Raw genomic sequence first — 26,975 nt, 5'->3', positions numbered from 1 at the left:
TCTCCTGCTTTTAAAATACGGGGATTGATTCCCAGACATAAATATCAGTGCTCGGATACCACAGTGATGGGCTCCAAGTCAAAACCTTCACCATTGACAGAGCTAAGAGCAGAGCTCAGGCATCCCAAGTGCCATGGGCTGGGGGTCTTCAGAGAAAAAAGATTTTTGTCAGAAAACGCCACTTGATCAAACCCAAAACAATCTGGAGAAACATTCTGGTTTTGAGACACTTTCCATAAGCTTGTTGGCATTTTGCTCGCTCTCTTGCCCGTTCATCTAAGCTCCCCGGGAGCGGGGTCCGACGCAGCCCTCCCAAAGCCTGTTCAGGCGTTGAGGTGCACCAGGGCACCCAGTTTCAGCCTGAGATACCTGAATATTTTCAGAGCTGACCCGTTATGCCTTTGAATAGTTAGATGAAGATGAATAATCAATGCAACAGTTTCAATTTCCTAACAAAGAGGTTTTCTCTGAAAACAGCACACTTGCTGCTGGGCAAGGGCGAGAAGATACAGCTCGTGCTCAGCTGAGCTTGATGTCTAACGCCATGGCACAGGAGAGCAGGTAAAGTGGGTAATTTCTCCTCCTGTCTTAGTGTGTACGTGGATAGATTTTCTGGAGCTCTGTGTTAGTGCCTTGCAGAGCTGGGGCTGCGCAGTTCGGTTTTGAAGGTGTGGAGAGGACAGATATTGCATGAAAGAAATGACTTGTATTAATAAGGTGATAAGCTACGGAATAGAAAGCTGGATGGTCTTCATGCTGAAAAGTTAATTAAACCAGCAAAGCTTACATGCATTGTGCACAACAGAATCGCTACGGGTCTTTCCCCTTTAAATATTTTGCATACTAAATTAAACTTGCTCCCCTCCCTGCACACACACAAATAAATAAATAAACGTAGTGAATCAAGTCAACCATAATTCCAATTAGTCCCAGCTGTTATTTCACCATCCTTTAAGGCCCTGTCTGCAGCGCTCAGAAATAGGTTACACATGGCCTCATGCAAGGAGACGTGAAATAATTGCTTCAATCTGAATGAAGAGTAACTAATTTTGTTCATGTATTATTCAGAATGACAGGGACATTACTGTAATAATTCCTGACTTGTTCAATGTTCTCAAGAACGGTGGAGAAAAAAACACATTTGCAGCCACACGAAGTGGTATGAACTGCGTCTCCGGGCTGAACCTCTGCCTGCTTCCCTATTTATTTTTAACAACTTTTCCAAATCACACTTTAACGATACTACTTTTCACAGCTAAGATTCATTTTGACTGGAAGTATAAGGAGAGCTCTTCTTGAGCCAATGTGACCTGCTACTGGTTTAGCAAAAATAGTTGATGTCACTGGAAATAAATGACTCTCTAGTATTTTTTCTTTCACTAAAGAAAGAAAGAAAGAATGGCTTTGTTAAGTCAGTTAGCAATAAAATTAGTAAATGATTCTAAGGAAATCTGTTTGGAGAGGACACCTTTAGATGCTGATAAACACATTTATTTGTTAGCTATTTATGGCTGTGCACATTGTAGACTAACTTGAAAAAAATCGCATTATGATTTAATGAACTGGCAACGAGTTTAAAAAAAAAGATGTTGTAAATTGCCATTATTTAATAAAGAGGAGAAAGAATAAAAGCAGAGATAAAAATAAAAGCAAAATCAAAGAGGAACAAGACGTGAAAGATTACAGTGGGTGGGCTTAAACAGCTTTTTAATGGAAAAAAATGATAAAAATCTTAAATCATAGAATCATAGAATAGTTTGGATTGGAAGGGACCTTTAAAGGTCATCTAGTCCAACCCCCCTGCCGTGGGCAGGGATATCTTCAACCAGATCAGGTTGAAACAAATAAGTTTCTTTGTATAAGCTTCAAAAGTTGTACTGGTTTGAAATCTCTAGGTGGCTGATCAAATGTTGGGTTTTTTCCTTTTTTTCCCCGTGTATAAATTAACAGGGATGAGCAGCCAAGAATGAAAAGACAGACTAAAATTACAGTTTCGATTACAAAAGATAATGTTAAAACAAGTATCTGGAAACAGTCTATTTCTGATGAGAAATTCTAACTTAAATGGATGCACGAACGTATACACACGCATACGCACACCAAGTCGCCGGGCTGCAGCCACAGCGGTGCAATCGCTTCTTCCTGACTTGATTTCGGTGGTCAAGCGGTTGGGTCGGAACCAGATCAGGCAGCGCAGAAGGAGATGAAGCAAGACCCAGAATTGTGTTTGACACTCAGGGAGAGCCAACCAAGGGGTAACTAGCAAGCGAATCAAAGGATGCGCATGGTTTCCAATTATGTGGTATGCGTAGGTTAGGGAAAAGTAGAGCTGAAATAATACTTTGCTACTTGGTCATGAATGTTGACATGAAAAACCGAAGGCGTTTCAGGCCCGGCTGGGTTCCCCGGCTGTCAGTTCCCAGCTCGAGAAGTTGAGTATGTGTGGTTAAGGCATGCTGGACCTGCTGACAAATTGCCCAACAGAATGAGTTTCCAGCTAATCGATTTGAATATTTACTAATTAGTTGGTATACAGGGACCTTGAAATTAGTCAGCACGTGGCAGGCTGTCTGTCAACACTAACCAACACAAAACAGATAAACAGCTGAGCAAAACCAGAAGGATGAAGTCCGTTCCCTAAATATCGGTGTTATGCAAAAGTTTACAACAGAAATCAGCTGAAAAATAACACACTTCTTTTTTTTAAAAGCACACATAGGCGGGTTGGCAGATGCGCGTCAGCGCCTGCACACATGTAGTGTCAGGTGCCGGTTTCCAGCAGTTCTCAGTGACTAATTACAGCCTTTGCAATTACCACAGAACTCTTATCATCCTTTAAAACAGTAACATTTTGTTCACTGAATGCTGAAAACTTAATTTGTTTATCACATTGCTTTCAATAGCGAAACAATAAGGAGACTGAGGGTGACCCACTTTATTTCCCCTAAACAGTCAGACGGTCCTTCAACAGAGAAAGATCAAGAAACTCTGCTATGTGAAAATCCATGATTTGTAAAACCTCATTCCCATTGACAGAGATTGCTCTCACCAGTTCAGTATTAGCTCAGTGCTAAAAGTTCACCAAAAGTTCTCTGTGGAAAATGTGCAAGCTGCAGGACGGCTAACTCTGCAGGATTAGACGGTGTCTTACGGGCAGACCACCCAGCTGTGAAAACTTTCTGCAATTTCTTTTCTGATGCATTTCCCAGTCACAACTATTTTACTGCAATTTAAGGCTGAAGTAATATGTTAAAACAACATATTGTATTAAAACCAAAAGAAATTTATGTATCGTATGAGTCTTGGAAATACAGCTAAGGAAAACACTACCATGAAATTCATGATAAAAAGAATGGCCACAAGTTGGCCATCCTGAGACTAAATATGGATAAATATCAAGTTAGAAAACAGAGATGCACCTTGCTGAGAGACCATTTTCAAGCTGGATGCATTGTCACTGTTTTCACCCACATTTCCAGTACCAGGTACTCCTCTCAATGCTGCCTTTTACTGTGATGCAGATCCAGTTTCTGCAAATACTGATTTCTCTTTCCTTGTTGAATGTCTTACGGAATACCATAGGAAATGAAACCATTTTGTCAAGTCACCTTCTCCTATTTACACAATTTCTATCCCCTTAAGTTTCAGAAATAACCAGTGATTTTAAGGGTTTCTGTATCAGAGTACTTACTACGCAGGAGCATCGGCTCTAATTTATTCTGGGGTCTTGCAAGTATTGGCTTAGCTAGGGTTCTCCTGAAGGCCTGAGCTCACCCACCTGAGCTCTCCTCCTCCTCTGCCAGCACTCAGCACGAGCAGAGCCCGTGAGCCTGCCCAGCCCAGCCCAGCTCAGCCCAGCTCAGCCCAGCCCAGCTCAGCCCAGCCCAGCCCAGCCCTGCCCAGTCCAGCCCTGCCCAGCCCAGCTCAGCCCAGCCCAGCCCTGCATGCCTGCTCACTCCCAAACCCTCATGCCCGTCCCACCATTGCCTGCCATCCAACAGATCCCCGGGTATCCTCCCATCACTCCCAAGGCAACGTTATTGATCCCAAGCACCAATCCACCCCCCTGCCACCCCGAGGGCTAACTCAGGGCTGGCTGACCACAAGCCTCCAAAGCAGCCAGCACCCACCTGGGGCTAGCTGCTACTAAAACCTGACCATAGCACTGAGCTCAGCTCAAACAACGTTTTTCTGCCGTTTATACCTCCTGGAGCCAATCCATACTGCCTGTAATTTGGGATGACTGCTCAGTCCCAAATCTAAGCCTTATGTGAGCGAGTATATACCAGTTGGCTCCAACCTCAAACGCAAGCTCGTGTTGGGTAAGGATTCAGCTATGCAGGACAGTCTGTAAAACCCTCCGAGTACAATAGGCAGTTTTGCTGTAGCGCTCACTGAAAACCAGCCAGAAATTCTTCACAAATGTATATGCAATTATTCTCATGTTCCCTGGCCTTGCGTGAACCTCCCAAGTGTCCGCAGGGGAAGGAGCCTCCCAGCACACGAGCTAGCCCCAGCTCCCCGCTGCCATGCCCGGGCACAGGGGTGCCCTTCGCCTGCCCCACAACCGCCGGACCCGCCGCGGCATTCGGCTCGGGCTGACCGCTGCAGGGAGCAGGGCAGGGCTGGGAAGAGGAATGAGGGTTTTTTCCCCCCTAAATTACCACAGAAGTTTCTTTTCTCATGATCATCATCAACAGGGCTGCATAAGTTGTCCCTGGGCTGGTTAAATGTCCATGGCAGTGCTCAAGCGCACGTCACGGTTCGGCTCTGGACCGCCACCCGTTCCGTGAACATACCCTTCAGCCCTCCATTCAGCGGCTTTAGGAATATTAAGTTATGTTTTGATCCAGGTTCTATCGCTGCTCATCTCGCCTTGTTTCCGCTCTCAACTGCTGAGAACATTCTTACAGATTTGTCAGGTAAGGCTTTATTCCTTTAAAAAATAAATTAGAAAAACCATCTGGACTATTTTTTTAAAACCAACTCGAACTCCTCCAGCTGTTGTGTGACCTCATCCTTTATTAATTTCTGTAGACTCGTATTTACCATTGAGATCAACAGTACAAGTGTATAATTTCCTGATTTCTTTCCAGCTACTTTATTAAAGATTGGGGTTAGAGATTCGCTCCCCTTGAGTCCCTTGATAACCCTCCTTCTCTCGCAGGAGTTTTTAAGGAGCAGATGATGCATCACAGGTTCCTTTATAGCAACAATAATTGTTCTGCTTCAGAAGCAACTGTGGCTTATATGCTGCAGTTTTTCTGAAATTGTTTTTCTTCTTTCCCTTATTGCTAAGGAAGATATTGGCACCAAAACGTGATTTGAGAGCTCATGTTCTCTTATTTTCTCCCCATCTGAAGCCAGTGCAGATGCTACGTTTGCGATGCCACCGCTGACATCTGTGTAACCAAATCCAGCCTTATAAACAGGAAGCAGAAGTGACAGCAGCAATTTCAGTAGGTGCTTTTCTTCTGCTGAAACCATTATTTCAGACAGGATATATAAATCACACCGTCTCTGAAGTGTCCAGTTCCAAGTCTATGGCAATCCTCAGCTCCATGGATATGCCCCAGCCCTTTGCCTCGCTGACAGCCTGGCTGCTTTCCCCGAGGCGTTTGGAGCTGGCAATCCTCTGCTTTGGGGGAGGAGAAGGGAGGGTGATAGTCATTACAAAAGACCATAAGATGATTTTTGTGTCTGTCAGCTAGGGCCATCTGTTTCTGCAGAAGCAGATATTCATACACACTTCCAGTGCAGGTATGGTTTCAGTACCCAAATCCCAAACTGGTTATCCTGCCCCAGATGTGTCACTGCATGCTCTGGATGTGCCGCCAGCCTCCGGGCCAGGCCACCAGCCAGGGCATCCTTTATTATAAATGAGGGAGGCTCATTTATTCGGTGCTTGCTCTGTTTAATTATGGCCATTGATTTCCCATCTTTGACCTCATAGCTGGTATTTTCAATGGTAGATGTCAGACCTCAGCGCTCAAAAGCCTTAGGCAAAGGAGACTCTCCACCCACTTCATGATCCTATGCTATAGCCAACGTCACCCTCTGAAGCAAAGATAAAATATGAGTATAATCTCAGTTCCTCTCCCTTTCTGCTGAAGCAGCACTGTGCTAACACACTCCCACTAGCACAACTAGATGTCAAATGATTATATGGCTGAATGGCATGCTGGCGCAGAGGCAGGGGCCACTTCCCTCATCACAGTGGGAAGCTGATAGCTAAAAAATGCAGAAATGGACAGGAATACAGAAAAAAACATATGTGAAATATATAAAATCTGAATCAGGGTGACAAATCTTACTGTTTGTAATATTTGGGATTTACAGTCCACTTACGATCAAATGTCTTATGTCAATTTATAATTCCCCATCTTTTCCGCACTAGTGGCAATTTGGCAGGAGACCACTCAGTAGCCCAGGGCAGATCTTAAAATGATGACATGATGTGTGGTTGTGTAATTCACATTTATTACATGTATCTTTATATAAATACAATTTATATACAAATAACTGCACAAATGGTAATATACCATTGAAATGTTCACATTTCATTACTTCTGGCTTGCAGAGGAGGGAGAGGAAAAGCCGCCTTGTCCAGGAAAGCCACACAACAGCCCAGGACGAGAAGTCATTGAAACTACAGCAAAAAGGGGCTGGAGGGCTGGGTTAGTGCAGGGTGGACAGAGGGAGGGGGGAAGGATTGTATTAGTGAAGCTGGAAATTGGTAAATTATTTTGTTTTCATTGCATTTCAACACCCGGAGCTTTGAAGGGATTTTTTTTTTTTTTTTGGTTCAGTTTTCCCAGTGCATCACTAAAAGATTAAGGAAGAGGACATCGTCCTCCTGCTCCAAAACGGCAGGGGATGCCAGCCTACACCTACAGGGGAAACCGCAGAGCCTGACTGAGATGGGCACAGGGGCTGTGGGAAAGCATCGCCTGATGTGGGAAACACGTACGGACGGCCTCGCCGCCGGCTCAGCTTCCAGGAGGAGTGCCTGAGCCAGCTCCCACCCGGGAGAAAGAGTCTTTCTCCGGGTCCCCCGCTCAGCCCAGCCGGGGAGAGGGAGTTAATGGGCAGCATTTGTTCGAGCTTTATTGGAAGCATTTAACATATCAATGGGCATAAAGTAAATGGGTGATTTATAAATATTTGCATCCTATAATTGTCTTTAGGAAAGATCAGCTGGGTTAAATCTCACTGGGGCCATTCTTCTGTGAGGAACAGCAGAATAGTTAACAAGTTCCATTTCCACCACTCAAGCAGCTAATGTGCAATCTCTTAGTCTGATCACACTTCTGCTTCAAAATGGCACTTCACGAGGGAGCACCTCTAATCGGACATGTTCTTTCAACGTTTTGTATGGGAAATGACTTTCCAGACTACCTGAAGGTTGCTGGGATGAGTCTCTCTGTTATGAGATGGTACTCCCGAGTGATAGGAACAAAGAATATGACTCTTCGTGGGGAAGAGAAAGCAAACAGCTGGAAATTAATGTGGACCTGGCTGCTAATCTGCAAACTCTGTCTGGGAACAGCGAAGGCAGCTGAACGGGTCTGGGTCAGACCTTTTACGGTCTTAATGGTTTTCAAGACCGTAATACATGATAAAGCTACGTCTCGACTTGTGTTTAAGGGTTAATTCTGAGTTTAATGAATCAATTCCAAACAGTTACTGAGGCCAGTCTAAGGTAGGAACTAGTGAAAGTAGCACAACAATACCTTGCATTTCTCCTGGCTGTGAAGATATGAGCCTGTGAGACTTTCTGGAAGATACAAAGATAGTGACATACGGACATGATCAAATATTTAAATCTTCTTCTGTAGCTGTCTTTCTGCTAGAAGGTACTTTTTCAACATTTCAACCACATTGTAGAGGGCTGCAAATGAAGAAGAGAAGCAAAAGACTGGGAAAAAGGTGAGGACAATGTAACCCTGTAGGTGACGTTAACCTTAAGAACCATTTTTGCATTTAGATTCCAAAGTCAGAGGAACTTCAACCCAAACCCAAACTCCTGGCCTTGAGAGAGCTTGGGTGCAAATGCTGTGGCTTGGGCTCAATATCAGTTCAAAACTCCTTTTTTATATGGAATTAATAACCTCCAGAGTTTGTCCAGTTCTGAGTGGTAGATATTGCAGGGCACACTCTGTATTGACCCACAGGTTCATCACCAGGTAAGAAACTTTGAAGGACTGCAATGGATGGAAGAAAAAGCTGTCATGCTGAAAGACCTTTCCTATATTTACACCATAACCAGCACTTCTGGAAAGAGGCCATAAGTAATACAATATACAACGTGATAACAAAAGAAGAGCAAAAATTCCACTCTTCAGTCAGAGAATGAACAAAATTTGTTTCTTTTCAATAAGCAATAGGAAAAAAAAGATGCTCATCCTAAGAAATGCTAACTGCCCTCACTCCTCCTGCATGCTGAGGATCACCGTTTTTAGCACCTTCATATATTATGGGCATATTTAATTGATCCAGAACTTCACAGCTGAGGGATAAAGTCTGGTCCCAGTGAAGCCAGCTGTCTTTTAGCCTCATCTCCAACACAGACAGGACTTCACACTAAATACTCTGCTCTAACTCTGCAAATCTTCGGCTTGGGCAGAGAAGTCTGTGGTTGATATGACTGTGGAAACATGATGTGGGGTAGGAGATGAAATACCAAGGGAAGATTGGAGGGTTTTAATAATGCCTATTTTTACATCTACTAGATGCCAACCATCTGAGCTAATAGAATATAATTGGAAGACTAGATTTAGTAATTTTCTTTATTATTAGGTCTTGATGTACTTCTGTCAACTCCAAAATACTCATTACATGTAATTAAGAAGAAGATTAGAGTGCTGTTAAGATGCAGAATAATGATGAAGCTCAACAAGGGCCAGTGGAAAAACAACCCACTTAGGAACATATCTCAAAAGTGCTGAGCAGAAGAGGGCATTTGAAAAAAATGATAAAGATAAGAGCTGGTGCTAAATAATGAAGATGAGACTTTGAAGTGGGAAAGAGTTGATATGCAGAATCAAAGCATTTGATGACTATACCTCCCTCTAAAATGAATCCCTTGTGTTTATTTAGACGGCTGAAGTAACATTAGTAAGATAATTCCCTAGGAACCACCCTCTGTGTCTTTTTCATAAACTCCCACCCCAAATAGCATAATTAATTTCACAGTTGTATAGAAGAATAATAAGAAAAAATCCATCCTTTGGGAGGTAGGTGGTAATTTCTATCTGGTAGAAATTGCGATTAGACACAGCATATAAAACTTCCTGATAATTCATTCACCAGAAATGACCATATTATACCTATCAGAGGGCTGGTGATATGAAACTTAACGAGCTGATATTTCACTCTGATTTCCTTGAGCATGGTCCAATTTATTAAATGAAAATTCTAGATTAGCTTTAATATGGAATAAGATTTTTATATTTCAAAGTAATGTATGTCAGAATGCACGAAACACATAATGGGACAGCTAACAGAAATTAAGTTTTGTGCAGCCCTGAAAGACAGGTTAAGAAGAAAAAGAAGAAAATTTCTGAAATTTCTGAGAATTTCTGTCGAACTAGGGGATAAAAGACAAGCTAAAGGAGCGAGCCTGTGTCTGTTCTTCCAGCCTTGCTGCTCCCCGCACAGCTGAGCAAGCAAACAGGAAGAGTTTGGGGCAAAGGGAATCTTTTCTCCTAGCAGAAACACAGCCTAACGGCCAAGGGACCGTAAAGGTCCTTTCCTTTCCTTCCTCAAATTTGCGGAACAGCAGGCGCCATCTGGTTCCCTGCCTGCAGCTGGAGAGGCAGAAAACCCACGGGCCTTGCAGTTGCTGCACAGGGGGAAGCAGGGTGTGATGGTATTGATGACGATCACCGCATCAGGGCTGGGAATGGACCAAAATGCAGGTGATTAACCCCAAAATGGCACTGGTGGTGCCAGGGCGGCAGTGCCGGTGGTGCCTGCCAAGCCCCGACACGCAGACAGCCGACGCTGCCCGCGCGGAGCAGGGTGCCGTGGTCGGGGACCTCGCGGTGTTCGGGTGGTTACTGCTGCAGCCCAATCAATCTCCTCTGCTTGTTTATAAGTATCTGTGACTCACAGACGTTTTTCCTGCTCCTTAATTGCCAGTTTCCTGAGAAACCATTGCAGCCAGCCAATCGGCTGCAGAATTATGACTTAGTGACTAGATACAATTGGGAAAAATAAATACAGCATTATTGGTAAATTGAACAGCACTTTTCTAAGTACATCACGTATTTATAAACAACACATCCATCTGCAGAAACTGAGAACCCCCTTGCCTTGCTAAAGGAGGTCTCCGAAGGTTTTATCCTGAGAAGCAGCGCCCACTCCCCTCTGCCCACCTGCCTGCCTGCGTGATGAGGGATGCACGCAGCGGGTGCCTCGGTGGCCCGTGCCTGGGGACCGTGCGCTCCCCGCGAGCCAGGGCGGGGTGCATGGTGCCGGCAGCTCGCTCGGATTGGCACTGGCACCCATGTAACCCCAGAGGAGCCTGGACCAGGAAGGTGATTTGGCTGAAGATCACCCCTCCTGCCCAGGGTTACTGTCAGCTGGAGATGTTGCCTGTGCCAGCTCATCACCGAGTTGCACGGACAGTAGGGAGGGGACTGCGGGGGGAAAGGGGACAGGGACAGGGTTAGAGCAGTGACTGGTGCAGCAGGAGGGATGCTGGGGGCTGTGGCTTCAGGCCAGTCGCTGAACCGCTGTATTTTGATCTCAGATCCATAAAATGGGACCAGTAATGCAGGGATCTGCCAGAACTGGACACCAGGGTACTACCCCCCTTTTGGCCTGGGTTTTATGTTTAACAACAGATTGTGGATGAGGGCGATGAGGCACCGAGCACACTCGCTGGAAGAAAAAACCCATAGCCACATCCCAGGGCAGAGCCTGCGGTTCAGGCAGATGCTACAGCCAAGAATGGGCAGAAAAGGGTGAACCTCCTGCCTCACCCCGGCTTTGCTCGCTCCGCTCCCCTTCCCTGCTCCCCGCTGCACAGGGGGGCACCAGGGGGGCACGACCGGGGTGCTGTGGGGTACCCAGGCACCCAGGCACCGCAGGCAGGGAAGGGGAGCGCAGCTGCCTGTTTTGGCAGCAGCGAGCTGTCCCACTGGCTGGGCTGTCTCATCTGGCTCTCCCTTACATTTCTTAATCCTGATTTGAATCCTGTATCTCCTAAACTGTGCTGGCTTCCTAAGAGCCTGTATGGATTGGTACAGTAATTTTAATAAACAAAGTGAAATCCTTGGAGAAACCACAATACAGTATTATTATTATTATTTTATTATTCAGCGTTGTTGTAAAAGTGATGCACAAGATCTAAATGAGAGAAGACAATCTCTGCCTTCAGTATTAGTCACTGCTCAATTACAGCTTCATTCAAAGCCATTAATTGGTAGAAAGAAATAAGCCTGTGAAGTCACTCTAGCACAGCATGCTATTTCCTTTATTCTTTTAATACGTGATTATGTTTGGGAAGCTTGAAAGTCTTTTTTAGCAATCATTTGGTAAAGCCACTCTAATAGTTCTTAAAAGGCTAGGAAACACAATGTCGGTTAATTTTGGATGAGATCATAGGGAACTGGGGGAAAGGATATAAAAAATATAATGGCATAAAAGAAAACGATGAGTTGGAGGAGTGCAGCACCTAAACAACTGCATGATACGTTCAATGATTCAGCCAGGCAGGCAAGGTAATTGGAGAGTTGTGTACTGATAAGTTTTCTCCAAAGAGTACTAGCAGCCAATGTACCCACGTCCTCGCTCCCCGCAGCTGGATGTCAGAACTGCCTGTCTGCAGACCTCAGATTGCGAGTACCTTTGGTACTTCAATTATTGAACATTATGATAGTGGGCAGCGTGAATCCTCTGCTCCTTCTTCCAGCGCTTGAATCAGAATGATACAAAACCCTCCCATCCTCCTCCTGCTGCCGGCACAGCTGGGAAACTGAGGCAGGAGGCCAAGGGACTGGCCCGAGGCCAGGCGTGCGGGATTACTGTCTCTCCGCAGGGAGCATCCTTCTGTGGAGGTGGTGAGCGGAGACGGGTGTTTGTGGGGACTGGCCACCCCGAGTAATGCCAGACAGTCCCTGCGAGTCTTGTGCTCGCGAAGTTAACGCCGACACTAACGGGCTGAAGATGAGGAGCTGGGGCACTCTTCTGCCCTGGAGCTGGAAGTCCCTCTCTGTTTGGAGGATAACTTCTATCAGTTGTCTAAAATTCACATATCTGCTTCAAATGCTCTGAAAACCTGTGTTTCAGCTGGGTACGGAGCAGACTTAAAGTCATGGACTTGGAATAATTTCAACTAGGGGTCTTGGAAATAAGGAGTTCAGTTCCTTTCTTCCCCCGAACCAAATACATCATTTTTTCTGCAGGATGACACTTAATCTTTGTCTTTGCCCTCAGACTTAGGGCTCAAACTGTGGTTCTGATCAAGATCAAAATAATTTCTGCTGGCCAACACTCACCATTTGACATTCCACCTGTTTGAAGCAAAACTGGAAATGGTATTTATGATGAAGATTAGCTCATGGCCATTAAGTGGTCTGGGCTGAAGATGGATATTTGCTGTCAAGGTGGCGGTGGTGATTTATCTCAGCTGAATGTTTCCCCGGCTATGTGAAGTTACTGCCACAGAGCTCTTCTGGCAGAAGAAATCCATGAACGTTCCTGAGTTGCATTTTTGCAAAGCTGAAGAACTGACCCCAAAATGCTTTTGTAAAGACAAGAGGGGAAGTCTTGCACTTTCCCTTTCTCAGAGTGACTTGTCAGAATTACTCAGTACTGGAGCAGTATCAAACAGCTGGGGGGAAAAAAAAAGGAAATAAATTGTTTCCACAATCTTCATTGGTCAAAGAATAAGGAGTCTAAAACAAATCTGAGAGTTGCAGAAAATTCAAAACAGGTACCAAGCTATATATTAAAAAAATTGCCCTGCAAGTGATTGCAGGGAGGGAGCAGCAGAGCATCCGTGCTGGATCAGCCCACGTGGTCACTCTCTTCCAGGATCTTCTCTCTATGCGAGCAGCAGCAGACAGTGGATGTTCGGACAGCAGCACTAAGCTTTTTCCCCAGACATGCTCCTGTCTTCTGGCACTCAGGATCAGAAGGAGTTGGGGAGCAGAAGCTATTACCTCTTTCATAACCTTTCAGAGTCACCACGTTTAGCATGTGCTTGATGGAGAAAGGGATAATAAACCGCTTTGTTGCCCAGCCTTTCCCTCTCCACTGTCAGTCTGTCCTTCTGGGCAGGGAGTCAGAAACAGGCACTACGCAAACAGCATCAAAAGCAGAGATGATGCTGAGATGAGGCCTGGAGAAGGAGGTGTCCTGCTACAAACCCTCCGCCAGTGCTGGGGAGGAGGGAGACGAGAACCACCACCGAGATGAATGGTCCTATTCACACCTCGCTGTGTTACTGATTCAAGTAATATTCGTCTTGTCTTTCAGGTGAAATCACCATATGGAATGGTCGGATTTCTTCACACTTCTCTTAAAAGTAATTTCTGTTAGAGTGTCCGGTTTCCCTGAGAAGAACATCACGGGAATAGGTTATTGAATGCATCGTCTAGATCATTTGTGCAAGAGATTTCCAGAAGAGAGACTGTTCCCTTATTTCCCACAGCTGCATTTTTTAAAATCTCCTACTGCATTTTTCTTTCTGAATAAACCAGACCAAACTGCCTCAAGAGAGTTTTGCCATTTTTACATTTACTCCAGCATAGAAATCTTTTATCTTCTATGAAGAAAAAACAGCAAAGCAGCTCAGTGAAATGCTGAGCAGACAGGCACAAACCTGAAGATGGATATACAAGTTCAAACCTTTCAAACCCAGAAAATAAATCAAGATGACAACAGTCCCAAAACATTAGAAAACCTCAAACTTATGAAAACCAGAATATCATAAGTTAAGACATTTCTATCTCAAATCTCTGGAAACCGTGAAATGTGTTTCATATTGCATACAGGCGAGCAACAGTAGCCCATCTCCCAGAGACTGCTGGCTGCCTTCAGCCTGATCCCAAAGGACAGAGGCGGGACACGAGTAGACAAGCACAGACAAGCCGTGGGATGGTGGTCAGGGAACTTGCTATGCCCGTGTCCAACCTTGCAGAACAGCCAGGGAATCTACGCCTAAAGCTGCTCCAAGAGACAACACTGACATCTTAAAAAGTGGAGGGAACAGCGTGGTGTTCCCGGGATAACGCCTGGACCCGCCATTCTTTCCATAACTTGCAGATACAGGCATGCTCTGCATGCAATGTGTGCGTGTTGAGTCCCGGTCACGATGCCCGCCGGGTTGGAGGCAATCATGAAGGTAGGTAATCATGGCAGTTATGTGCAAAGCCAGATCTGGCAGCCTGGCTAGCGGCTGTGCGCTGTACATCGCCGCGGCACATCACCTGACGTGTCATCCCGCATCAGCTGTAGGGTCCCCTTCCAGCCACCCCGCAGCGCTGGGAGGAGCCGACGTTCTACTCCAGGGTTACGTCCTCTGCAGCAGGGCACCTCTGCTCAGAAAGGGCTTCCCACACGCTTTGCTGTGGCAGGACGTCTCTCAGATTTTGATGTAAAATTATGTGCGGAGCTTACTCTGTACCTAAACACACACCTCTATTCCTGGAAAATTTTGTTAAAGAGGATATTAAAACTCTTCCAATTCTGTTCAGGGAATCTCTAACCAGTATGTCAATAAGGCCACGTAGTAATAATGAGATGTTTCAACCTGGCCTAGATAAATTAGCCATGGGAGAGCAGCCAGTCTGCTTTCATTCATGAAAGTTAGATGCCAATTGGTAGTGAAGAATGATGATAAAAACCAAATCTCTTCAGTTTTATCTAAACATTAAAATTAGGAACCAAACCAAAATACATGTTCTTGGGCAGAATCTCATTGACTTAGTTTAGGTTTGGTTACAGAGGTTGAAATAAAATCCATGCAGATATTTACTTAACATAAGATTGTATTCGGTAATGTGAAGAAAGAAACCCCTGCAGTCACATTTCCCTAACACCTTTCCCAAGTCCTCAGCACTGTGCCACAAACCTCAGCAAGACCAAGTACGAGGGCTACCTACACCCATACGCCTCGACTTGCGTGCGTGATTGATTTGTCCTTTCAAGTCCTAATGCTCAAAATTACAGATGTTCTGCGATGAGATGGAGACAAAAACTCAGTGGGAAACAGTTCGATGTTTACAGTGAAATTGCGGTTTCTGAAACTTTAGTTGCAGAACTGAATATATGTGATATAAATATTTTTTTAATTTCCTTCTGATTACAGGTTATGCACAGACTGGAGGAATGTGCATCTTCAGAGAGTCATCCTTCATAGGTCATCATTTCTTATGCAATGTATTTCCTATCACTCAGGTAACCTTTATTAGCATCTAGACACGAGTAGTTAAAGGCTCACTAAGCAACAAAGCCTTGTTGAAGAACTGAGAGGAAACTGAGACGAATGAGTTCTGGAAACAATATTCTGAAAGATCTTGAAAAGAAACTCCATTAAAGCAATCATAGCATTTTTCATGGATGCCTAAGCCTGTAGCCACATAATAATTATAAGGATATATATTGGCAATCAGTTGTTCAGTAAAAGTACACAAAAGATTTGTGTTAATCTCATTATTTGATTGCCTTCTCTATTTAGACTTAGATTAAATATAAACAAGCAAATGGAAAAGAATCGTTGTGAAATTCTAACCTTAGTATAAACTCACAATCAGTCACTAAAGTAATTTGAGCAGTTCAGGTGCACCAGCCACTTTGAACTGTGTTTTACATTTTCTATAGATGGGGAGAGTAACGGGTTATATTCAGAATAAATGTTTAATGAACATAGTAATTTCCATAAGTATGCCTCTGTTCCATTATTACACTAACTGCTCCCCATTGCTCAATAGCATTTCCTTAGGCCTTTATAAGGGTACTCTATTTAAATTAACTTTAAAAACCTATTTCTTTTCACACTTCTCACATCATTTTGTATCAACCTGGCTGGTGCAGATGGAATATGAAGTAATTTTAACATCGGCATCAAAGGATGGACAATAGCTGTCATTGCTGACACCACGGGAGGGTATTATGGGCTTTGCTTACGGCAAACGGTTGCAAATGTTGTATGTGATAGTCATCTGCTCAAACCTGAGACTAATTATTCGACAAAGTTCAACTAATTGCATTGATTAGCTCTGCATTGACAAACCAGTTATTAGTGAATTGTTTGTATCTCTCTCCTGAAGCATCCTTTGGATTTTGGAGGTGCTAATATGTACTCGGAGCCATATGAAGCTTTTTTCATTTGACTTTTACCTAGGCTCGACCCCAGTGCTAGATGTATAGGCAACAATCGTAGAAAGTAATTTTAAAGTAGAAGATTTTTAATTGCCATAAAGATTCTGGTAGTGCCTCAGTTTGATTATTTTAGCAAACATAATTATTTAGTAGATGTACATTAATATTATTTATTACTCTTTAACTGAACCCTGAAGGACCTGATTCTGTTCTTCTGTTACTTTTGCATAGGGTAGCTTCCAAGATTTGATCCTCGTGTACAAACATTGACATGAAGTGCATGCAGAATCTGGCTCTACATTTAAATTATGGCTTGCAACAAAAACTGTCTTTTGGCATTTTGAGGACTGGAGAGAGCAGCAGTTTTAAATAATTATCCATCACATAGGAAAACATTCAGCTGTAAATCTGAAGTAGAAACCTTAAGCCATGAAGCTGCACAAACATTTTGGCTGAAATCCACCATTAGGATTGTCAGAGTAAATATTAAAAAGAGTTTTGTATTCAGCTAAAATATCTGTTTACAGATTTCTTTTGCTGAAGCCGCATATTGTAAAATGAAATGAGATCGCCAAAAACATTTTTGTTCTAATAACTTTATAAACTCTGCTATGTATTTTATGGAATTTGAATGTATGAGTAGTTGGCCCAGAACTACTTCTGCAGGAGATTACTGGGAGAAAACATTACCATATGTCAGTAGAATGGCAACATCCCATAGATACTCAAGAGGATCTCAGGCTCAACCCAGCTCTTGTGTTTATAATGTGGCAATATTTCCATACTTCATATATGGGTACCTCTGCTTATATAAACAATATTATGGCAATGATTGTCAAAGACACTTATAGGATTCCAATGAAAATAAAAGTAAATTTCTTCCTACATATTTTCAAAAAAGCATGCTTCTGCTAGCACGGCTTTGCTGGTGAGAGATCACAGGCCACCATCCCTATGCCCAACACGGCTATACTGGAAAAAGTCTGTAATGTAGACCTGGCCCAAATGTTTTCTGACTGTTTGCCTGGGTGGTCTATCCATAAGACACCATTAATTCTGCAGAGCTAGCCTTCCTGCAGCTCGCGTGTTTTACATGGAGAACTGTGATGACCATGATTTTAAACCATTTGGCCATCACCGAGCACGCTCAAGAGCTTTAAGAAAACTCTTCGGCATTTGGTGTTCATTGATAGGGTTCTCAGAAGAAAGTTATTTTCCTCCTCTGAACATCTGTGTGGTTCTTCACTGCGTAATTCAACGCCGTCCCTGATCTACCATGTACAGTTAACAAAGTCTGTGAGGTGGTTGGGATGGCTGTTCTCCTGCCATTGAGGAGTTACTGGGCTTGGGAAGCGGTACAGACCTACGTCTCAGGCAGTGACCTGCTGACACGGAGGTGAACATGATCCATAAACTGCCTAATCCAAAATGCTGGGAGAGAAGTGACAGCTCAGTATTCATAAAGTACAATTTTCCCCTTGCAAAGAGTACACATTTCCCTTGCTCGGCAATTTTTATAATACTTTTTGAACAAAACCAAGTCATGCGGCTGCATTTACTATTATAGCTTCTTGCGTTGTATAAGCGCAAAAAATGATAACAAGCTGCTTAATCAAACCCTTGTCTCCTAAAGGAATAAATGAGGTATTTTTTCCAGCTGTTCCAGAGCACACCTCAGCACAAGAGTGGCCATTTATGTTTAAGCACACAACATACAGACAGCTGTCTTGTGATTTGCTTTTACTATCAAAAAAGACATTTGTAATGACTAAAGATTAATAGTTATACAAGCATCACCTCAGGAAAGTACTTTAAGGCTTTGTCATGGAAGCATTGTAATTGCACGGCTCATGCTACGCTATACAAGAGTAGAGCTACTAAACATTTATTTGAGAATAAAACATATATTTGAGAATACTAAACGTAGTCTGGACAAACAGAACAACTTTTCCTATAAAACAATAGCTGTACAATGTCAAAAATGACATAGTAATAACTTATTAATACAGTTTTCAGCAAAGATATGAAAAACGTATTTGCTAATAAAATCGATACGGGAAAGCATTGTAAATTGAAGGAGGATCTGATGAGAGATGGGGAAATTGGAGATCAATCATTCTTCCCCTGGACGCTGGAGTAACTTCAGAGAAAGATGCACATTTCAAAACACCTTTTCCCAGGTAACAGTTTGAGAATTTTGGGACAATTAGCTTGAGACTGCCATTTCTAATCTCACTGGCAAAAGCAAAGCTGGGCTGTGGTGGAAAACATCTGCAAGAACTCCTCGTATTCAGAGCTTTGCCCAAAAGTGCCAGTTCAGACTCTTGAGGAAGCAACACCTAAAGGTGGCCAGCAGCGTCACTGGGGGTCCGCAAACAATTCTCACTCCCAACAAATGCAGATGTAAATTCTGAGGAGCTGCTATATTTTGTAAGGAAAATAAACAGTTTCCCACTTGGGTAACAAAGCACTTAACTTAAATTTTCATGGTTTCCATTGGACTCGTTTGAGATTGGTATGTCCAATTAATATCACTAATTAGTATCTGATCCTTTTTGATTGAGCAAAATTAGAGACTCAAAGATGTTTATGTTATTTATTTGACCTTTCTGTGTAAATTCCAGCAGTTCCCTAGGGACAGAACAGCGATGGCGGCTGCAGCAACTGCTCCGTTTTGTTTCCCTGGACAAACATCTTTTGTGCATGGGCAGCGAATGGGAATGAACAGCCACATCATTGTCATCCTAAAGTCCTGTGCAGAGCCCAGACCAGAATAATCCGAGCAATTCTTGCTAAAAGCCTGTCTCTTAGCATTTTTATATGAAGTGATTTCACTTCTGCACTGTGGTGAGGTCTAGTCCAGTATATTAATTTACGTTTCTAGAAATAATTGTCTCCGAGACAGGAGCCAAACAGAAGTCAGATTTCTTGCTTTCCGGGTAGATTATCTCTATTTAAGAGACAGCCTTTTCTCCTACTTAACATTTATCACGAGGCCAAAGTTCTTCACTTAAAGATCAGACTGACCATGTAAACCCTTCCATGGCTTTTCAACAAAGCAATAATTACAAGTGTATATTACCTAATTTATTCTTTGAGCAGGGATCTGTTCCAACTTCGACACCACTGCTTTGGTACATCTATAGTGAAGCAACAGTAAAAGTCATGTAACTAAAATTAGCCAGAATTTACTCTCCTTTTCCACCACAGGGGAAGGTCAGGTCCCCAATTCTAGGTGTTCTGGGTCCTTTATAAGTGTTTGCAAAGCAGCGTATGATGCTTGTCTAGTTTTGATGTTCATATAAGTTGTAGCTTTTTAGGGGGGAGGAAATTACAAAACTCAGACCATTAAATTCTTGTTCCTCTGAAATTTCAGAATCATTTCTTGGCAAGAAAGAATTTTTCTGCATTCCATTACTTTTCAGTGACAGAAATCCCAGAGAATGGTATCCAGCCACTGTAAACAAGGGTTCATATACGAACATAAATCTTGCATACTATCTTAGGGCTTGGCAATCCTCCTGACCTAACATTAAAAATATTTGGAATATGAGAGGTGAACAACTTCAGAAATACAGTTTACGAAACTGTTATGATCAAAGCATTTAACTTCTCACCTCACAGCGCACTGAAAAATGCTAATTAACAGGGCTTGTGTGGTATCCGGGATTTACGAATGATAACAAGGATCACCTGTAATTCAGAGATTAGCAAGATAAAATACTGAGTTGCTAAGGAAGGTTAGATGGAGTTGCTCTCTGTAGCACCTTTTAAAATGATTAGTCACCTCCCATCACAGCGGTGCGACACGCTTATTGCGGTAGTAGAATAGCAGCCTGCTATGATGTTTTTTTAAATGCACGTGTGATTTTATCACATTTCCCGTGATACTCTAATTTGCTCTCCTAATGTGAGCAAAACGAAAGCCGTGTTCCTACATTACGAAGTGCAAATCCATAAGGGGAAAGTCATTTCGTTGGGTGCAAGCTTCAGGTGTCACCAACATTTGGCAATCCATCGCCAGTTGGAAAATTGGATCCAAAGCGGTCAGCGGGAGAGAGAGGCACTGCCTTAGGGAGCCAGCTGCCCCGGGAAGGGAAGAAACTTCAGGAAAGCCGCATGGAAGGAAGGCTGAAATAGGAGAGGGGCAAACTGCTGCACAGACGGTAGCGAGGGGAGCGGGGAGCGATGCAACTGAAAGGGCAAAGGCAGGTGAACAGTTCAGCGTGAATATTTGGGTTGGTTTTAAAAAACCTGACGTGTGTTTCCTGTGACTCTGAGGTAATGAATTGTTCCTCTGGCCTGAAATGTTTAATCTTCCAGCTCCTGTGTTGTGGGTAACCATAGAGAATACACAGCTCGCGATTTCCCACTGGTAGCTGTTTCTAATAACAGATGTGCTAACGTTACGGCACAGGCGTTAGATGCCTGTCACACTGAAGGGCTGTTAAATACCGGACAGAGAAATGGCAGTTTTCTTTATTCTTGGTGCTTTTATTCAATCAGATGGATTTAGAGTAAATCAGAAATCTGGAAAAACATGCTCCTGTGTGAGTGTGTATGTATGTAAGACACAGAGAGAGAAAGAAAAGGAGTTAGAGAAAAAAGAAACCTACTCCCCTTTCTCTGTGAGAATTTAAAATTGTGGTTATCCTATTTATTTTTCTCCAGGTCCATCTGGTGGGTTCGCTGCCCAGGCTACAAACCGCACGCAGTGAGTTTGCTCCCATACATCCCCCCAGATTTCACGTTTGTCCCAACACATCCAGTTTTTGAAGAAACAGAAGTATGCTGGCCTTTCTAGCAGCCCTTTAGTTCAGACAGAAAGATATCTATTTTATCAATGCTTTTCACTCTCATCTGCCAATTGTAGCTAGATTGAGAAATTCAGAGGTTATTCAACAACTCCTTGTTTCACTCCCCAAACGATGGCGGTGTTCTCTTCCGTGACGCCCCATCAGAGTGCTGTTTCGAATAGACAGTGTCACTTTCTAAGGGATGATAAAACATTCCTTGGTGTGTTTTTCCATCCTATAGCTGATGATACCAGCAAGAAAAAAATATTTGCTATCAAAACTCTCAAACAGTAACTGTCTCGCTGTTGGATGACCTTTCCGTGCATCCGCGTTTGAGGACACACCTCGCTCTGGTGCGAAGTACGGTAGAAGAGGGAGCAAAGCCAAAGCAAACAAGCCCACGGGGACCTTGCGGGCTGTGTGCGTGATCCGAGGCATGTGCCTTGGAAGGCAGAAGACAAAAATGAGTCTGAAAAGGTCCTTTAACTGGCTGTCAGGTAGCAGAAGTTAAAGGAAGGCTGTGCTTTTTGGTATTTAGCACGGACTTGGAGCAGAGAAGGACTTGCCAAAGGTGTTTCGATAGCAGTGGGTGGCAGTGGGCCACCCCTGCCCTGTTGACTCCCCGCACCCTCATGGATCCACCAGCTTAGAGAGACCTTGAGGTGTCCTGCAACCACGAGCATTGCTTTGCGGGACCAAAGATCCTGAGCCACGGGTGAGTCTTCATCCGTAACAACTAATGCAAGAGCTTCTGCAAACATCTTGTGGCTTTTCAATCAGTTTTTGAAATAGCTGGCATTAACCAAAAAAACACAACTAACCAACCCAAAACTGCTGACTAAACACTGCAGCCTTTTTTCCACATGTGTGAACCTGTACTATATATGAACAAATGGTTTAATTTGTATCAGACCAAACAGCCTTAGCCTGTGCCTCAGCCGTCAGTCTCCTCTGAGAGCTACTTCATCACTACCCAGCATGTAACAGAGCCGGTATTTTTACACTGCTCCGGTGGCATGACCCTATGTTCTTTACCTTGTTTCAACTTGTTATTTACCTTGGACCCAAATCCAGATCTTGACTGCTGCTGCTTTCACCTAAGCCGTGTTAATCTCATCTGGAGTTCCCTGCACTTAGCCTCAACCCACAAGCACAACCCGGTATTTAAGCGAGCGCTGCCTCACCTCTGGTGAGGATATCCTTCCTGCAGCACCACAGGAAAGGGGTGCTCCCCGCAGCGAGCAACGGCCTCTGCACGCGCTGGAGCAACCAACAGCACACGCTCAAAGCCCAGCCTGCATTTCAAGGACAGCCACTGCTGTACCTTTTTTTTGTTTGTTTGTTTGTTTTTTTAAAATTATTTTTTAAGCAAATTTGCAAACATGTCAGGACTTCAGGACAATTGCTGTTGAGCTGCACGTTGCTGAACTTGGAACGCTCCAGCGAGGTTTGCATTTTCTGAGTTGAGAAAGAGGCCCCTCCAACTATTAGCAATATCGATCACTTCTATAATTTGCAAGCAGCCTAGCTCTCCCTAGGACACGAGTATGGAGCAAGTCTGCAGACAGGCTTGAGAATCCCCCAGTCTGTGTTATTAAGGCCCTCTGAAGTCACTGCTTACTTTCAGTGACTTTTCCATCACAAGGAACTCACAATATATGCCTCTGCTTTATGTGTTTTCAATTAAACACAGTCAAATCTTCCATCGGTTATTTCCGTTGGCAGCCCCTGTGGCTGTCCCAGATTTCTCCCTGCACACTTCAGTACTGACACAGATAACTCATTTTTCACTTGAGCAAAGAGTCTAAATACACTTTACATGGTGCAAAGACCACAGTTTATCCTCAACTAAGCATAAAATAAAAGAATGACCAGAGAAAATGATGAACAGTCAGTAGCGTTTTAATTTGGCTTCCAAGCAGATACAAGAACCATCCAAAAACTGGTTCCTTTTTAAACATTCCCTTTTACCCAAAATGAAAGAGAAGCTGCTTTACCTAGACGGTGCTGCATGCTATTTTCCTCACGGTAGTACAGAAGCAGATTTTTGGTTAGGTGTCTTTCGATCACCTAAATGAAGACGTTAAACAAGTTAAGGATTTCTGTTCCTTGGAGCTGTCACCAAGAGAAATGTAATGGCTCTGGAAATAAGGAACAAGTGAATTGCTCCATTTCTTGCAGGAGATTAAATATACGCTATCCAAAAATAGCTAATGTACATACTTTTCTCTGGAAAATGGAGACAACTTCCAAAATCAAAGGTGTCAGCCAGGGATAGAATTGATGCTGCAGAGACAGCACAGCCAGTCAATGGAGCTGTGAGCAATTTTCATAGCAAAACCCTGGCAAAACATATCCAAGTTTGGATATGATCACAAACCCAAACCTTGCTCAGGCTCGTGAAGCTTTCGGCCAAGCTAAGCCACATAAGAGTGAATTTCAGCGGGATGGTGCCTCGCCATGGAGTTCAGTCCCTAGTAGGTGGGGAAGAAATAGCTCAGCACTTTTCCAAGGCTTCCCTTCGGTCCTCTGCGAGCACCCGGTCCAGGGGAGCAGTGGCCGCGTCTCTGTGTGGAGCAGGAAAGGCGAGCAGTCGTTTTGCTAAGCTTTAACGTGGGGCTTATGGACAGAAAGGTGCACGCCTGCTAAGCACGGCAGAAACTGCCAGATAGCTCTGGCATATACAAAATTGTTCATAAGATATATGTACAATTGGAGGGAATACTAACTACTTTCAGACAGGTTGATGATTAAAAGTTTCCATTTTGCAGGTGTGTCTTCAGTATGCAAAGAGCCACGGCTGTCTCAAGGAGCTGGCAGTGGCTCACAGACACTGCAGGTAAGGACTTGCTTTGGGCAAGACCCTGAGCCAGTGATCTCGCTGGAGCAGGAGGATGGATTAGAGACCTCTGGAGGTCCCTCCCAACTGAAATTAGTCCATGAAACCATATAGGGTTTCATTCCTTCCCTCCGCACTAATAAGATGTATATGAGAACGGAAAACTGCACATTAATACTTTCTTTGTTCCTATTGCCCATTTCTCACCTAAAGCTATGGTTTTTAGTGATCACACAATCATTTCCACAGCTGCTAGCTGAGATGTCACACACACAGAGCATAATGAATTCCAGGGGGGAAATATACAGCAATAAAATACCGGGACCGAGAAATACATTAAAAGTATGAATCAGTAGAAGTGGTTTCAATCAACCTTACATCTGGTTTCATCATTTCTTTCACCATATCTGACTGCCTTTAGCTATTCTGCAATGCCAAAGTCCTAGCACATCCATCTCACAAGAGGCAAGGCACTGACACGTTGTCAGCTTCTAGGTCATTCCTTGCTCTTTTCCTTGGGAGCATTTTACCTCAAGAAATGAGGAAAGGGAGACTTAAATTTTGAGGTAGAGTCTAAGAAAAAGTAATGGGAGATAAAGTTTTTTTAACGTGTTTCATTTTTTTTTGCAGCTGGAAAGATAAGGAGTAGCTGAAGCTAAATTCTGAAAAACATTTAATGCACGGCTGCAGAGCTTTATAGAGCAATCCCCACTCTGCTTTCCCACAGCCAGAAGCAGAACGCTACCTTAGTGACCCAACCGCAGACCTCTTCTACTTCTATTTCCAGTTTGAAGGCAAGCAGACCTTCAGAAGAAACAGCCGTATCTTTCCGGTGTCTTTAAAAGATGTTTATAGTGAGCAAGCCATAGAGAGGAGGGACTGGGCAACGTGCCTGATGCCTTCAAACCTCAGCTCTTCGTGCACCTCCACCACCTGTGCAAGGATGCAGATGTTCACAGAGCAGGTGGTGAAGTGCGAGTTACTTGCACACAAATAATGAGTTAGAAATAATGGGAGATGCTGATTCTTTAGCTTTCTCAGAGGCTGAACCCTCGAAGGCTCTGAAGCTGGGTGGGTGGAGCACTTAAGTGTCTAGCTGATGTTGATTTGGCCAGAAATACTGTATAAAGGATCTGGATTAGAAATGGAGAGAGCTGCTTCCTCATCATCAGCTCAGGTTCTTCTCTACGTAGATTCCCCATGCTTACCCTACATTGTGAAGTGAATGGAGAAAATCAGGGTCTGAACGTAGCTGGATAACCACAGGACTTTATGGAGATTAAGCATTTTTGAAAGTCTGATCTTGAAAGTACCAAGCATATTTGGTACCAGTCCTCCTGCTCCCTGTGGCAAACTAGGGATGGCAATTACTTACTGGACATAGCCATTCACTAAAAAAAATTGAGAAAATGGTTTTGCGCATAAGATGTTACTAACCGTTCAGGTGTTTTGCAGACTTTCAGGACTGTGAGATAGCTCTGGGGTGGGAAACGAGCTTTGCTGCTCTCACATGATCTTGGCTGCAAGATCACGAGTGTCGGAATGAGCTACGCTGGATTCAGTGAACTTATATAGGGATGGATTTAAATGTTTTTAAAGTTACATGGTTATAACCTTTACGCACTCTTCCCTCGTTTCTTGGCCTGGCCTAGGTCAATGGATTTCATTTTCTGAAAAGTATCTTCGCCTGGAAAAGCTGCCGCAAAATAAAACCCAGGGTGGTTTTATTTGGCAAAAGATCATCAGGCAAGTTTTTAACATCCTAAAGCCAAAATCAGTTGTGTGGTTTGCATAAATATTCTATTTTAATTCCAAGCTGCAAAGTCACGGGGATTTGGAAAGTAACTCAAGCTTTGGCCCATCTCTATCAGGAAATATTAACTGGTATATATCTGTTATTAGTATTGCAGATTTCACCGGTTATTGTCTCAGACTTGCAAAGCCTTCGCTGAGCAGGACTATCCTGTGCCACCAAAAGGCCACCTCCTGGCCAGCCAAACGCTCACCAAGAACAAACCCCTTCTCCACAGCCACGTCATCTCCTCTAAACAACTCAAGCCCAAAGCTTCCCACTTCCACACATACACCGACCCCAACTTTGGCTTTTCACCAGGTATGGCTTCTATTCCTCAAACCTGGAATCCATCCATCACCACCAGCTTTACCGTCACAGAAGAGACGCTGCTAATGAGCAATTCTGTGCCAGACGGGCGGCTCTCCAGAAGAGCTGCCCGGTGTGTTGGACAACTCAGTGTCCTGTTTCTGCAACAGACGGTGTTTGGGTAGTGTTGGGCCATTGACAAAACTTGTAATGGAGGCTATAAGCATTCGTCCCTGCTATCAGGGATTTTGCTTCTGAACAGTAATATTCAAACTTGAATGAGCCGAAATAAAATGTCTGAAAGGAATGATAAATATGTTTAAGAGAAGGCACACAATATTTGTTCTGATTTGGGGTTATTTGGTTATTTTGAATAGTCAGAATGCCTGTGCATATGAATGTTAGGTGTGAAAGGCAGTTACTTTCAGATTGCTGTCTCTCTTCTGTCCGTCACTGCAGTAAGAGAAACAGGAAGCAATCCGTGCATTTTGAATCATCTTCTTTTGGATGCATTTAATGCATTTGAATACACAAGGCTAAAATACTGATTCTGAACATTTAAAGTTGCATATATATATATATATATATAAAAATATGTCCATTGAGTTTGGAGAAGCAAATGTAAAGAATGACTAATATTATTGCTTTTTTAAATTAGAAAATGAGCAAATTATAAATTTCATCAAGGTTTTAAAGGTCGAAGATACCATCAGCATTCTGCATCGGTTTTGCTGTTAGTCAGTTCACTCATGTATTTAATAAAACAGCCCTCAAGACAACATTTCAAGGTAGTGCATGCTCTTTGCCTGCACAATGAGTCATTTTCTGAATGCTCAGCTCTTCCTTTAAGTTCAGTTGAATAATATTTGCTTAAAATGCTTTCTGTTCTAATTCTTATTTGTGG

At 43.4% G+C, this 26,975-nt stretch overlaps 1 long non-coding RNA gene across 1 annotated transcript in view; it reads right to left on the bottom strand.

Annotated features, from left to right (window-relative positions):
* Positions 1 to 308: 308 nt before the first annotated feature.
* Positions 309 to 26,975, bottom strand: part of LOC142088780 (uncharacterized) — a 255,710-nt gene continuing 229,043 nt past the window's right edge. Inside the window, exon 3 of the long non-coding RNA XR_012675990.1 lies at positions 309 to 319. This is a non-coding gene — a long non-coding RNA (uncharacterized LOC142088780). The remainder of the gene's footprint in view (positions 320 to 26,975) is intronic.

The sequence above is a fragment of the Calonectris borealis genome, chromosome 15 (genome assembly GCF_964195595.1).
Source record: "Calonectris borealis chromosome 15, bCalBor7.hap1.2, whole genome shotgun sequence".
NCBI classification, from domain to species: Eukaryota; Metazoa; Chordata; class Aves; order Procellariiformes; family Procellariidae; genus Calonectris; species Calonectris borealis.
This window is presented reverse-complemented; position numbering and strand designations above follow the sequence as displayed.